General features: G+C 49.8%; 1 long non-coding RNA gene across 1 annotated transcript in view; it reads right to left on the bottom strand.

Annotated features, from left to right (window-relative positions):
* LOC146064744 (uncharacterized) overlaps positions 1–14,857 on the bottom strand; it is a 36,753-nt gene that overhangs the window by 19,935 nt on the left and 1,961 nt on the right. The window lies entirely within an intron of this gene.

The following is a 14,857-nucleotide window of genomic DNA, read 5'->3' as shown; positions in this document are numbered from 1 at the left end:
GAAAAAATATATTTTTTACAAAGATAAGTTTATCTGCATTTGCATTATGGGTAACAAGCAATCGTCCAGCTGTGCCATGTATATTCTGGTATCGGCACTTGCATTTTCCCGAATTGAATGGATACAGTAGTGAATATCCCAGAGGGTCGGTCTATATTGAGCAGGCAGACTATGGACCTTATTCTGGTCCGTCCGCAGCCAGCGTTCGTTTGCACGGGGACCGATGTTTGGTGTATGCGCATGCGTAGCCGCATTTCTGCGCATGACTGTTCGCCGGGTGCGAGCGCCCAAGGCTGCGGCCGGGGGGCGTAGGGCGGATAGTCACCCCCATTGGGAACACCCAGCGTTTCATGGGCGTTTCCATGTAAACGCTGGGCATTCCCATAGTGATCAGGCCATAACGTCGGTGCCAGGATGTCAACTGCCCACCCACTTCCTCCTGAAGGTGCACGCAAATCCAAGTGACCTGAGAGTCGCTTAGGTATGCGTACACGTTCCACATCATTCTGTGGGCGGCGACCATCGAATGATGCGGGTGTTCCCCCACAGGCTGCGAATGGATCCAACCCCCCCTTCCACCTCCGTCTCTCCCGAGCAACAGCAGCACACACATACAGCATGTGCTGTGCTGACAGCAGGCTCAGCATGAGCGTCTCACTGACAGCGTGAGAGGTCATGCTAAGCCTGCTGTCAGCACAGCACATGCTGTAGGTCTGTGCTGCGGCTGCTGAGGGGGACATGACTCTCCCCTCGACTTTAAAGTGGGTTTTTAACCCCTAAACGTTTTGGGGTGTGGCCTAATCGCGGGAGGTGGTCACGCCTCCCGCAATTAGGACACGCCGCCAACATTTTACCGGGGCCCGGCATTCCTCTCGGCTGCCCTGCCTATAAGTAGCTCCTTTCATATGTAGCCGAATAGCTCAGTCATTAATACAAATTATAATATTCTTTTTTGACCCTCTGACTTTATAATGCAGGCTCACAATGTTAAGGCAGCATCTATTTGGATTTACTTGTAATGACTCCTCCTTTCCAGTAGTTTGGATTAGATCTGCACTCTAAGTCGCTTGCATTTCTTGCGTTAAATAGTGCTATGTAATTCATACATACAGTTACCTATACATACCTCCCAACTGTCCCGTTTCCCGCGGGAACGTCACAGTTTTTGGGGATGTTCACGCGTCACTCAGGGCGCCAGCATTGTCCTGCAGGGCAGTTGGGAGTCCCCCCCCCCTGTCATCTGGTGAATAGACGCTGTGCACTGGCCAGTAGCTTACAGAGTGGTCAGGCCCCCACAGCGGCGAAAATGGGGCGTGGTCTCGCTGTGATGAAGAAATGTGCAGGTCACGCCCCCTTGCCGTGAAGCCACACCCCCTAATTTCTAGTGCGCACCTAGGAGCCTGTGTGTATTACAGGTAGAAGACTGCAGTTGTTAAATAAAGATGTAGTAGCAGATTTGCTATACAGAGAAGCTATAGCAGGAGAGAGGAAGAGAGACCAGCAGACACTGCTGCTTCCCTTGGCTCCGACGCATCCCAGGCCGCCCTAGCACAGCCATCCGCCCACACCCATCCTGTACACAGTAGCCAATAGCCGGCTCTGTGTACAGTCAATTGAATCAGAGGGGGGATTTGTCGTCTCTGCCATGACCGCACCCGCACTGTGGCTGACTCGCCTCCGGTGCTCAGCCAGTGGGTAGCGGCAGGCATCAGCATATCAGTGCGTCGAGCAGGTGCCAGCACCCACACAGACCCCGCTGCTGCTTGCTCCCCCAAGCGGCAGCTGGGGCTGCCTTACAGTAGTTATGCCACTGCCCCATGCATGCGTTCTATGATCTGTACGCAAGCCCAGTTGTTCGATAATCAACAGAATTGTATATTCGCACTCCAGCAGTCAGCTCTGAATAACCCCCCTTGTTAAATAATACTCATTAGCTCCCTCCCTTTGCTGTGTCTTCATCTTCATTTTCCCTCCTATTCCCTCCAATTTCTTTAAGGTAAATTAGTGAACTCTTACATCAGATCTTATTGTAAAAGCCATTGGTTATATAATTATTATTATTATTTGTTAGTATTTGCTAATTAAAATCGTCTGATAGATCACAGAGAGTCTTCTATTAACGCCAGCAGTAGCTGCCATTCAGAATATAAATGTTAAATATCCGGTAGGCCTCTCGATCTGAGAATGATGCAGATATGATTCTTACTTCCCATGCAAACAGAAATTTCCTCTCAGAATGACAAAAGAGACTGATTTTGTTAAAAAAAAATGTTGAAAATTATAGCGAAACTGCTTCCTCCATCTGACGGTAGTTAGTAATTGCAAAGAGTATTGTTATATTTGTTTTGTAACCCTTTTTTTCCCAAGAAACAATTTTTGTTGTTCCCTCACTTGGTGCATTGTTAGGGGGCCACAAGCAGGGGAGCCAAGATGGGGGAGAGTCCCAATGTGCATCTTTATATCAACAAGTGTATACTCGGCATGAAGTCACATCCTGTACCACAATGGGCCCTATTCAGCTGGGATCACTGAAGTGCAGAAATCTCTATTCAGCATTTTCCGCACTTTCTACGCATGTGCTCGTGCTGTGACCTCAGTCTAAGTGCCCGCAGTGGGCAGCAACGCATTTTTGGGGGTGGGACTTGGCATTTCAGCCACCTGCTGCTGTGGGGGTTATACAGGGTGCAGCAGAAATAACTCCCACATTTTAAAGGGGGATTGAAAAAAATGGTAGGAGGTATTACCCAATACTTTTTATTTCCCAAATGTACATATAAAAAAGTTTTTTTTACTTTAAGTTTTAAAAATCATATCGTCCAAATGGTGACCTTGACGTATGCTACACATTTGGAGCCGTTCTTGGAAGTTTTCCATCACTCTCACTAGCATATCGGGCTAAATTCCTTTAATTTCTTGATACTTGTTTAGTTTCACGGCGGCAGCGTGTGCCGCTCTAGCTATGAATCTTGGTAGCTTGCCAAATTGCCTTACTTCTCTAAGCTACGTTATCTGCGTACTGCCTATTAGAATCCTGGCAGCTCACCAGCTGCCTTACTTCTCTAATCTACGTTTTTAGAGTCCTACGCTGAGTCCACGGCAGCCCAGTGCTGCTACTCCTAAGCTCCTGTCAAGCCTAGTGAGCGCCTCTCACACAGCACTGGCACCCGCAGGATATCCTCTCATCATGCGGGCGCCGGCAGAGAGGCGCTCCATCTGTGAGATACGTAGGAGCGTCTCAGTCGCTCCAGCAATGATACGCTCCTGTCTCTGACCTCTGAGTAGCTATTGCTCAGATGTATGATATGGCAGGTGTGAATGTGTTCCTGAAACAGCCTCACTATCCATGGCAGGCTGAAGCGTGGCAAGCAGATGCGTTACGCGTCCTCCCGACCTTCTCATACCCCCCACCATCCACGTCGGCGTGGAGCTGATTTTATATAGTGTGGTGAGCGCAGCGAGCCACCGAGCCCAAAGCGTGGCGAGCGGATAACTTCACATGTATTCCGCGACCCCTCGCCACGCTTCGAGCTCGGTGGCTCGCTGCGCTTGCCACACTATATAAAATCAAGTCCATGCTGACGTGGATGGTGGGGGTATGGAAAGGTCAGGACAGGAGGACACGTATCGCGTGTGCTCGCCATGCTTCGGGATGGCGTGGATAGTGGGAGTATCAAATGGAGGCATTTGCCAGTATGTAACATGGAACACTGGCAAATGCCTTCTTCATTGTGCATGATACACAATTGCGTTTGTGTCCCCTCTTTGGACAGGAGAGGCACGCACTACTCAGACGCAGGAGCGTCTCAATGCTGGAGCGTCTGAGACGCTCCTATGTCTATCACAGATGGAGCGCCTCTCCACCAGCGCTCACATGATCCCCTCTCCGCAGAAGAGAGGATATCATGCGGGCGCCAGCGCTGTGAGAAGCGCTCACTAGGATTCATAGCTTAGAGAAGTAAGGCAGTTTGGCAAGCTGCCAAGATTCATAGCTAGAGCGGCACGTGCTGCCGCCGTGAAACTAAACAAGTACCATTTCTTCTTGAATGGCCTCTTTTAGTTGGTCCAAGGACCAAGGACAATGTTTGAAAACCTCGGCCAGAAAATAGTCACACGGACTTAAATCAGGTGAGCGCGGTGGCCACGGAACTGCCTCGTGTAAAGAGACCACTGGACTCGGGAACATCTCCTGAAAAATTTTGCGCGGATGACATGCTGTATGGGCCGTAACTCCATCCTGTTGGAATCAGAAGTCCTCTAGGTTGTGTTCTTCCCCATACTCTTCAATTTTCAGGCGGAAAAAATTCTCCAACATGTTGAAGTATCGATTGTAATTCACCTTGAGTCCACCATCTTCAAAAAGGTAAGGCTCAATGACACCTATAGACACAGCACACCAAACGGTCACTTTTGGACTGCGAAGAGGTCTTGCATGAAGTTCTCAAGGGTTTTCAGCAGCCCAGTAGCGAAAATGTAGTTTGTTCAATGTGCCTGAAAGGTGGAAATGGGCTTCATTGCTAGTCAACAGAATGCTTGTGGGAGGCATAGCTGTGATGATCCTATTACAGCAATCCATACATCTTCCCCAGTCTGCTGGAGACAATTCCTGACCAATCATAAACTTGTATGGGTGTAAATTAAGGTCAGTATGCAAAATATGCCTTACAGTTCTTTCCGAAATCCGAAGAGCTGAGGCATGTTTCCGTGCTGAACTCGCTGGAGTCAACTCAATAGAAGCCCTCACGGCAGCGATGTTTTTGGGTGTGCTCACAGTCTGGGTGGTTTTCTCAGTGCAGATCCTGTTTTCCTTACTCTTTGAACCCACAGCAAAATCGTTTTCCAGTCTAAAACACTTTCATTAGCACATAAACGGAGCCGCATACGAAACACCATCTGCATTGCAGGTACAGATTCACCATTTTTGAAAAAAAAAAAGCCTCCACTACAAAGCTTCGTTGCCCACCCGACCACGGCATGGTGACGACTGAAAACTTTATTATGTACCCTACCTAATGGAACGAACCGCACCACTCTCTACATGCTTTGGAGACCGCACAGAGATTTTTTCGAAATGTAGATGTTATTTCTGCTGTACCCTGTAGTTTTGTGAATCTTTGCAAAACTACAGCAATACAGCCAATGTAACAAAATATCATGCGCCAGAGAAGTGTTGCAAAAACTCACCTCTACAGAGATCAGCTGCCCCTCTGTATCGCTCAGTAGTTGTCACTGCTCCATTGTACATGTATGAATGCTTAAGGCCACCAACACTCAATAGATTATCTTTGATAGGACACCAGTCAATGGCTCTCACTTCTAGGGCTCTTCTGAAATTCCTCCTATGATGGAAGAAGCTGGACCTCTAGGCTGACAGGAAGGAGCTGAAGGCTCTCCATAGGAGAATCAGCTGTGTATTATCTTTTAAGTATCCATAACACCTTGCAGAGATGGGATGAATGTACTGTACACAGGGCCGGTGCAAACCCTGTCTGCACCCCCCCCCCCCCCATAGGCTGCGGTTTCAGTGATACTCCCAGAAACATCCGGTGTCCACTTTTCTGTTAGGCAAGTTGCGAGGGTCTTGCAAAAAAAGCTGATATTTTTGTCGCTGTTTGGCCTCACACGTGCGCGCTAGGATCCTTACACATGTGCAGTGTTTCTTTAATCGATCGGCATGCGAACAGCTCTGAATAGCCCCCTACTACTGACCAGTGGGGTAACTACTTAATGTGCGCCTCCCCGCCGCAAATTTTTCAACGCCTCCTCTAGAATCCTCAAAAACTGTCTGCAGTATGGGGGCAGCCATTTTCTAAGTATCACTTTTCATTATAGCAGCAGAAGCCGGCGCCGGGAGAGACGGGACCCTGACCGCAGATGTGGCAGGCCAGGTACCGGCAGAGAACAGCGGGTAACTATAGTCCCACAGACCCCCCGACGCCCACACTTTCTCTGCGCCTCCCCACCACCGCGGGGCCTGCAAAGCTATAGTTACGCCACTGCTACTTACATGTATCAGCCCATGTATTGCTCTGTGGTTGCTTGCGTTGTGTGCGCCTACTTCTCTGTCTATATGTCACATAATTCCCCCAGCCATTTTTGCTGCCTGCACTGCGCACATACATTTGGCCAATCTGGCATGTTTCCAATGCTACAATGACTTGACATTAACAACTTCAAATTCAACAGCAATTTTTATACCTGCAATATTGTTTTATATAAGATTTCCAACTAGCAGCACACATCATTAGCGCCATACAGGGGCGGATTGGCCCACCGGCGGGCCATTTCCCAGTGGGCAAGTCCAGATTGCCACCTTGCCGGGCCGCCGACCCTGCTATCAGGACCGGTGCTGGCGTCATCCTATGCGGCTATGCTGCGGCCGCATAGGATGATGTCACCCGAACCCTGCATTAGCGGGGACCTGGAGCTGGCCGGGACAAGTAGACCCTGTGTGGCAGGAGTCGGCATAGGTGAGTAGTACCATCCCTCCCACCCCCCCGGCAGCAGCGTCCGCCCTCCCACTCCCCGGCAGTAGCGGTGGCGGACCGCCCTCCCAGCCGGCAGTAGCACAAGGACCCCCCCCCGGCAACATGAGCATACCCCCCCCCCCCCCCTCCTGGGCTGCTTACAGATTGTTCCCGGGCCGGATCGCTTTACCAGTCCGCCCCTGGCACCATAGCAGGTGCACGCTAACCGATGTGCCCCATAAAACAGTCCAATGCGCCAGGATCGGACATCTCATCTACTGTGTACCCAGCTTTAGAGTAATAGGGGCTTCACAATTACATTTACTGGACCCCACCACAGTAACTGCCTGCACAGGCAGCGTTTTGATCTTCCACTAATTCTCACAGTTCCAGCAACAGAAATTTTGGGGCCCAGTACAGTGATATCTCTGAGGCCCCTAGAGATACGCACACAGGGGCCAATTCAGGATCGCTCATAGCGATCTGAATTCGTGCCCCACGCGCATTTCTGCGCATGTGCAAACACCGGCAGTGAACGGCTTTGGTGAGTTACACACTCACCGAGACGTTCCCGGCGGGTGGCGCGGGTGTGGGGTGTGGCAGCAGGGGAACGCTTAGCATTTTTTTGGGTGCCCCAGAAAAAAATGCAGGCCAGTTGATGTCTGCTGGGAGCAGGCGGGTGACGTCATTTGACATCAGCGCCCGCCCCCTCTTAGGCGGACACCGACGGAAATAAAAGTCATTTTAGTTAAGTGAGAGGGAAGAGAAATCATTTGATGGCCAGTGAATGATTTCTCTCCCCTTCGGCTGAATGCGAGCGGATGCGGTCATTTTATGGGCAGCTTTGCGCGTCATTTCTAAGCCGCCTGCATACCTCCCAACTTTGGTCGTTCAGCAGGCGGGATTTTGGGGGGCGTGGCCTAATTTGGGGGCGTGGCCTATACGCACGGCTCCCCACGAGGCCACGCCCCCATTTTGACGCTATGGGGGCATGACCCAGAGGCTCTGTGAGCCTCTAGCCTTGCCCCCAGCCCCCTGGCTGCGGGAATAGACGCTGTGCGCATGCGCACAGCGTTTATTCCCCGCTGCTTAGCAGCTGACAGGGGGGACTCCCAACAGCCCCCCCACACCGCGGGACACTGCCGCCCGCGGGTGGGACAGCGGGACAGGCCCTGACAATCGGGACTGTCCCGATAAAATCGGGACTGTTGGGAGGTATGCGCCTGCATGAACAGCCACAATCCCCCCCCCCCCCGCACACCATTTTACCCGACTATCGAATGATTTTGCAGGAGCTTGCAGATATAAGACACCTCTCTGGTGTCTTACATCTGCGGGCGGCCTGTACCGGAAGCAGGCGGGCAGCTGACACCCACTGACGTCAGCTGCCCGCCTCCCGCGCCACTGGCCCATTTACAGCATTTTCATGGGAACACTCATGAAACGCTGGGCGTTCCCATGAGCGTGGCCCGTCCTCGCCGCACCCCCCCCCCCCGCTTGTACTGCTAGGTGCGAACATGAAGGTGAACAAGCAGTTTGCCGCGACTGCTCGCACCAAGCAGCTGAACTTGCGCATAAAAGTTTATGAGCATGCGCAGTCGCTCAACATCGCGGTGGTTGCTGGGGAGTTTTTTTTGCAATTGTTAATACAGTTTAAAAAGTACCATTGTGTGTTGCGGCCCCAGTTTTTGTGGAAAATTCTCGGGGCCCCCTGAACCTTGGGATATGGTATGGGTGTCCCCTTTGACTCTACTGTCACCAGGCCTGGATACATATAGTACACAATAATATAATAATAGTATAATAATAGTAATGATAATTCAACTAGTACTAATCTTTGCTTGCATAGAGTTATCTGTTTACTTTCCAAGGATGTCAAACATTTGTTTTAGATAACTAATGCTTTGCTGCTGTATAAACTATGTGTTATATAACGGGTCGGCAACCCCTGGTACGCGTGCTAGATGTGGCATGCCAAACAGTTCTCAGTGGCATGCTGGAGGATCATACCAAATAAAACGTCCATCACACTGTGCAATGCTGAGCAGGTGGACCTACAGTGCACACTGACTGAACGCACAGCACAGGCCAATATATCTACCAGTAATATATCCTTACCAGGAATTATCAGATGTTCTAAAATGAGAGTAGAGGACTGGAAAGCAAGCATGATAGTCAGTGGGTTGTTGCTAATGGTTATACGGGACAGATGCAGTAATTGATAGTAATTGGTACTGTATAACACCTTTAAAGCAGGGGATACATTTTTATTCTACTATGAGATATGTTTGTGGAACTATGGACCTTATTCAGGTCTGAATGCGCATCCGAGCGAATGATCCAGAATAATCCCCTACATGTGTTTATAAGCCTGACTAGGGATGGCCATCAATGATCAGAATCATCGATAGTTTATGGCCGATGTAGAACAGTGATAGAAACAGGCTGATTGGGGCGGCAGCTGGCATCATATAACTTCCCCTAAAACGGGTGGGGGCAGCTGGTAGTCTCCCAGCCTGAAGGGAATAGACACTGTATTCAGTGACGCAGAGGATGAAAAAGGGGGGGCGTGGCCCGATGGCAACCTAATTTGCATAGGTCACACTCTCCTTTACACCGGCCACACCTAGGATTTCCAGGAATCTCCAGGAATCGGTGCCAACCCTCAAGGAGGCTTTTTCAGTTTCCCGGAATTCGGGTGTCTGAAAAAGTCTCCTGTCCAGCCCTCCACTCTCTCTCTACCCGTGCCCGTGTGCCGATGCTGCTGGCTGCCTGCTTCCGGAATCGGATGCACTATTCCCCCGCAGCCTGTAGACAGAGAGACTCGCGAGATGATGATGTCATCATCTCACGAGTCTGTCTGTGTGTGACAGGCTGCGGGGGAATAGTGCATCCGATTACGGAAGCAGGCAGCTAGTGGCGGCAGGGACAGCCTGGGACCGTTAGGCAGACCTGCAGGGCCGGCACCACAGCAGCATGACACACCGCTGTGTGCAGCGCTTGTGGTGAGTGACAAACCCCACTCCTATATATATATTAGGGATGTGCACCGGCCAATTACTTTGAGGTTTTGGGTTCTAATGCCAAAACACCTCCTAAGTGTTTTGTGTTTGGATTTCTTGGGTTTTGGGTTCTGATTTTTTTGTTAAAAAAGCATAAAAACTGCTAAAATCGCAGAATTTTTTTTTTTTTTTTTGCTCCTATGCTATATTAACCTCAATAACATTCATTTACATTCATTTCCAGTCTATTCTGAACACCTCACACCTCACTATATTGTTTTTAGGGCAAAAGGTTGCACCGAGGTAGCTGGATAACTATGCTAAGCCACACAAGTGTGCGCACAAACATGTGGCTCATGTAAGAGTGGCACTGCAGCGGCAGACAGGATGGCAGTTTAAAAAACTAGGCCACAAAAAGGCAGTATTAGGCAGTGGGCCCCAGACTAGACAGGTAGATATGGCAGTATTAGGCAGTGAGCCCCAGACCAGACGGTAGATACGCCAGTATTAGGAAGTGAGCCCCAGACCAGACGGTAGATACGCCAGTATTAGGCAGTGAGCCCCAAAACAGACGGTAGATACGGCAGTATTAGGCATTGAGCGCCAGACCAGACAGATAGATATGGCAGTATCAGGCAGTGAGCCCCAAAACAGAACGGTAGATACGGCAGTATTAGGCAGTGGGCCCCAGACCAGACAGGTAGATACGGCAGTATTAGGCAGTGAGCCCCAGACCAGAGGGTAGATATGCCAGTATTTGGCAGTGAGCCCCCAAAACAGGCTGTAGATACGGCAGTATTAGGCAGTGAGCGCCAGACCAGACAGGTAGATACGGCAGTATCAGGCAGTGGGCCCCAGACCAGACAGGTAGTTATGGCAGTATTAGGCAGTGAGCCCCAGACCAGACAGGTAGATACGGCAGTATTAGGCAGTGAGCGCCAGACCAGACAGGTAGATACGGCAGTATTAGGCAGTGGGCGCCAGACCAGACTGTAGATACGCCAGTATTAGGCAGTGAGCCCCAAAACAGACGGTAGATACGGCAGTATTAGGCAGTGAGCGCCAGGCCAGACAGGTAGATATGGCAGTATTAGGCAGTGGGCTCCAGACCAGACAGGTAGATACGGCAGTATTAGGCAGTGAGCCCCAAAACAGACGGTAGATACGGCAGTATTAGGCAGTGGGCCCCAGACCAGACAGATAGATACGCCAGTATTAGGCAGTGAGCCCCAGACCAGACGGTAGATACGCCAGTATTAGGCAGTGAGCCCCAGACCAGATGGTAGATACGCCAGTATTAGGAAGTGAGCCCCAGACCAGATGGTAGATACGCCAGTATTAGGCAGTGAGCCCCAAAACAGACGGTAGATATGGCAGTATTAGGCATTGAGCGCCAGACCAGAAAGGTAGATACGCCAGTATTAGGCAGTGAGCCCCAAAACAGGCTGTAGATACGGCAGTATTAGGCAGTGAGCGCCAGACCAGACAGGTAGATACGGCAGTATTAGGCAGTGGGCCCCAGACCAGACAGGTAGATACGGCAGTATTAGGCAGTGAGCCCCAGACCAGACAGGTAGATATGGCAGTATTAGGCAGTGAGCGCCAGACCAGACAGGTAGATACGGCAGTATTAGGAAGTGAGCGCCAGACCAGACAGGTAGTTATGGCAGTATTAGGCAGTGAGCCCCAGACCAGACGGTAGATACGCCAGTATTAGGCAGTGAGCCCCAAAACAGACGGTAGATACGGCAGTATTAGGCAGTGAACCCCAAAACAGACGGTAGATACGGCAGTATTAGGCAGTGAGCGCCAGACCAGACAGGTAGATATGGCAGTATTAGGCTGTGGGCCCCAGACAAGACAGGTAGATACGGCAGTATTAGGCAGTGAGCCCCAGACCAGACAGGTAGATACGCCAGTATTAGGCAGTGAGCCCCAGACCAGATGGTAGATATGGCAGTACTAGGCACCAGACAGGTAGATAAGACAGTACTAGGCACAAGACAGGTAGATACGTCAGCAATACTAGTATTGTGCACCAGCAGAATTTATAATTAATTAATTTTATTATTAGGTACTGCTTGGCAGTGGCACTCAGTGGCACACGTCAGTGCACCAGCAGCATGGAATTCTTTTTTACAGTCCCACACAGCACAAGTATTATTTTTTAATTAAATTAGATATAGCAGCCTAGTATGTACTAGGTAGGTACACTAGGTAGGCAGTAGCACTGCCAGTGGCAACAGTGGACTGAGTAACTAAATAATACTGGCAGATTCAGTGCAGGCAGCACCAGTGGACTATATATAGTATAATTAATTATTCATATAATATATATTACAGCACAGCACCAGAGGTAGGCCCCAGCACAGAGGAGACAGTAGTTGAGTTTGAAGAAACTCAGGAACCCGAGGTGTGCTCCCTACCACCAGTGCTGTGCCTAAACACGTGCAAAGGGGGCCGTGCAATCGAATGGGCTTATCTCCCGAAGGAGACGGGCCCCGTTTTTCCCCTAACCCCTCTCAACCATAAGGCCGAAGAGGGGAAAATAGGGAACGGTGGGTCCTCTTCGCCGAAGCTTAGAGAGACCCTCTTTCCTCAACCCCCGGAAGGGTTAGGACGGTGGGCCCTCCGCACCCGAAGGTTTGGAGAGACCCTCAGTGGACTTCCCTCCGTCTTGCGGCTCAGGGTCGTCCTCGGGGGGACCGCAGCTCTCCCCAAAAGGCGAGAGCTTTGGCACATTGGGGAAATGGAAGGCCCGTAAGGGTCGACCACACTACCCAAAAAAAAAAAAAACAGTAGTACTACAGGTACACAGTTAGACTGTCCTCCTTGCTAGGGAGAGCCCACCCCAAGCAGAGAGGAGAACAGAGTACACAGCAGCACTGAGGGAGAATAATTACAGCACAGCACACCAGAGGTAGACCGCACAGAGGAGACAGTAGTACTACAAGTACACAGTTAGACTACACAGCAGCACTGAGAGACAGCCCCAGCGAATAAATAATATTGCGTTCAAGGTCAAGCTCAAGTTTAAGCCCCAGCAGCAGCACCAACACACCCTCTCCCAACCCACTACTAGACTGGAGTGAAGATGGCGGGCGCAGCAGCCGCTATTTAAAGCCTCGCGAAATCCAGCGCCGGGAGATGACGTTCTGACCACACGGACGGACCCAAGTCAGGCGGGAATCTCCGAGTGCTGCTCGGAACCAGGCTCGGAATAATGACGTCCGGGGGGGCTCGGATCTCTGGAATCCGAGTCTGCACATCTCTAATATATATATATATATATATATATATATATATATATATATATATATATATATATATATATATATATATATATATATATATATATATATATATAACAACGACGAAGACAGAATAGGCGGCACTCCGAGGATTTTTAAATGGCTTGTATTAAGTTATGCGCCCCTTTGTCAAGGTGATAAACAGTTTCTGGAGGGGAGAGTGCCGGACCGCACACCCACACCTTATATATATATATATATATATATATATATATGTATATTTTTTAGGTCTCAGGGGCCACGCCCACTTTTGTAAAGGCCACACCCCCTTTTTGAGGCTGCACCCACTATTAACAGGGAGGGGGTATCTCCAGGAATCAGCAATGTCTGAGGTGGCAACCCTAGCCACACCCCTTTCAGCCGAGCGTGCCGTGTGAGTGTCCCTCTTTTGCTAATGCAGAAGTTGGGAGGTATGGTCTTTCCCTCACTTACACCATCACCCCTTCCCCACCACCACCACGACCAACAAATGCATCAAACTTTTCGGTTCAGCCAGTGCTTCTTATTTGGGTATAATGCAATAGTGTCTATGGGGGTTATTCTAGTTCATTCTTTCTGACAAAATCCTTCTTAGATGGACAAAACCATGTGCACTGCGGGTGGGGCAGATGTAACTTGTGCAGAGAGAATTAGATTTGGGTGGGGTTTTTCTTCAAAGTGAGATCTATATTGCAGTGTTAAATCATGCAGTCAGTATTTTCCCTGCACAGAAACAAAAAAACTCACCCAAATCTAATTCTCTCTGCACATGTTACATCTGCCCCCCTGCAGTGCACATGGTTTTGTCCATCTAAGAAGGATTTTGTCAGAAAGAATGAACTAGAATAAACCCCTTTATCCTGTATCCTATTTACTAAAGTGAGGGCTTTTAGAAGTGATTTTGCCATAGCAACCAATCAGAGTTACAGTAATTTATCATTTATCTAACACCTCCTGGAAGAAAATAACTAGAATTTGATTGGTTGCTATGGGCAATATTGCTTCTCATAACCAACACTTTAGTATATATACCTCTAATGGGGCCTACACACATAGCGATGTGCCAATGATGTATCCTGAGTGATCTGTCAAGTGCAGGGCATTAGAGGAGGTGGAACTAACTTTCCATGCCATCTCCCTCCCACAAACACACTGTGTCCCACAGGTGGGACAGTTGTGAGGTGTGAGAATAAAGGGGCATACAAACGGAGCGATTTTGTGCTATTTTCAAAGCAATCTGACTAGATTGCTTAGAAAGTAAGCACATATCTCTCCAAGTGTACGCCCCAAGAGATTAATTATCTCCTGCTAACTAAAGGCCCCCATACACTATGCGATTTTGGTCCGATTTCATCCGATTTCGGCACTTTGGGCCGATAACCGGGTAAAATCGGCCCAAAATCGCAGGTGTGTGATATCTGATCATATCCTATGCTCGGTCCCGTGCGCATTGGACCGGATCAGGGAGGTCGGATGGTCCGCACATAAGATCAGTTCCGACCTCCATGTATATATGCCTGACCGGGGGAGCAGTGGGGCGGGCGGTCATCATCTGCAGGATGCAGCGGGTGGCGAGTCCTAACCTGGCCGGTCGGTGAACGCAGATATCATCAGCGGGACGGGCAGTGCACTGGCGGGCATTAGATTTTTAAAATAACCTGTCAAATGACTGGCCCTTCTCTGATTGGCTGAGAGTATCTGATTACAGGTGACTTACGCTTATAGAAATCTTTCCCTATAATGTTTATATTGCTGATGTGCCTATACCAGGGTTGCTTACCTTCCCGGTATGGCCGGGAGTGCCTCGGAAATATTGTCTCCCTCCCGGCCCCCTGGAAAGGTGTGCAACCCTCCTGGAATATGGCCAGTCTCCCGTGACACCCCCCCCCCCCCTCGGCAGGGGGTCCGTGGGAGCAAGTGATGTGAATCATGTCTTATAGCCCTTACCCCCGCTGTGCAATGCCTGAAATACCGTAATTGTACGGCGGGTACGTGGCCACGAGGACTCGAGCGTGCTGACCACGCCCCCAATTCGGATGATCTTTTTTTCCACCTGCGCCAGTCTAGGACTTCCATTAATCTGCTATAGGACTAGGCTGGA

This window comes from Crinia signifera, chromosome 3, assembly GCF_055691185.1.
Source record: "Crinia signifera chromosome 3, ASM5569118v1, whole genome shotgun sequence".
Classification (NCBI taxonomy): Eukaryota; Metazoa; Chordata; class Amphibia; order Anura; family Myobatrachidae; genus Crinia; species Crinia signifera.
This window is presented reverse-complemented; position numbering and strand designations above follow the sequence as displayed.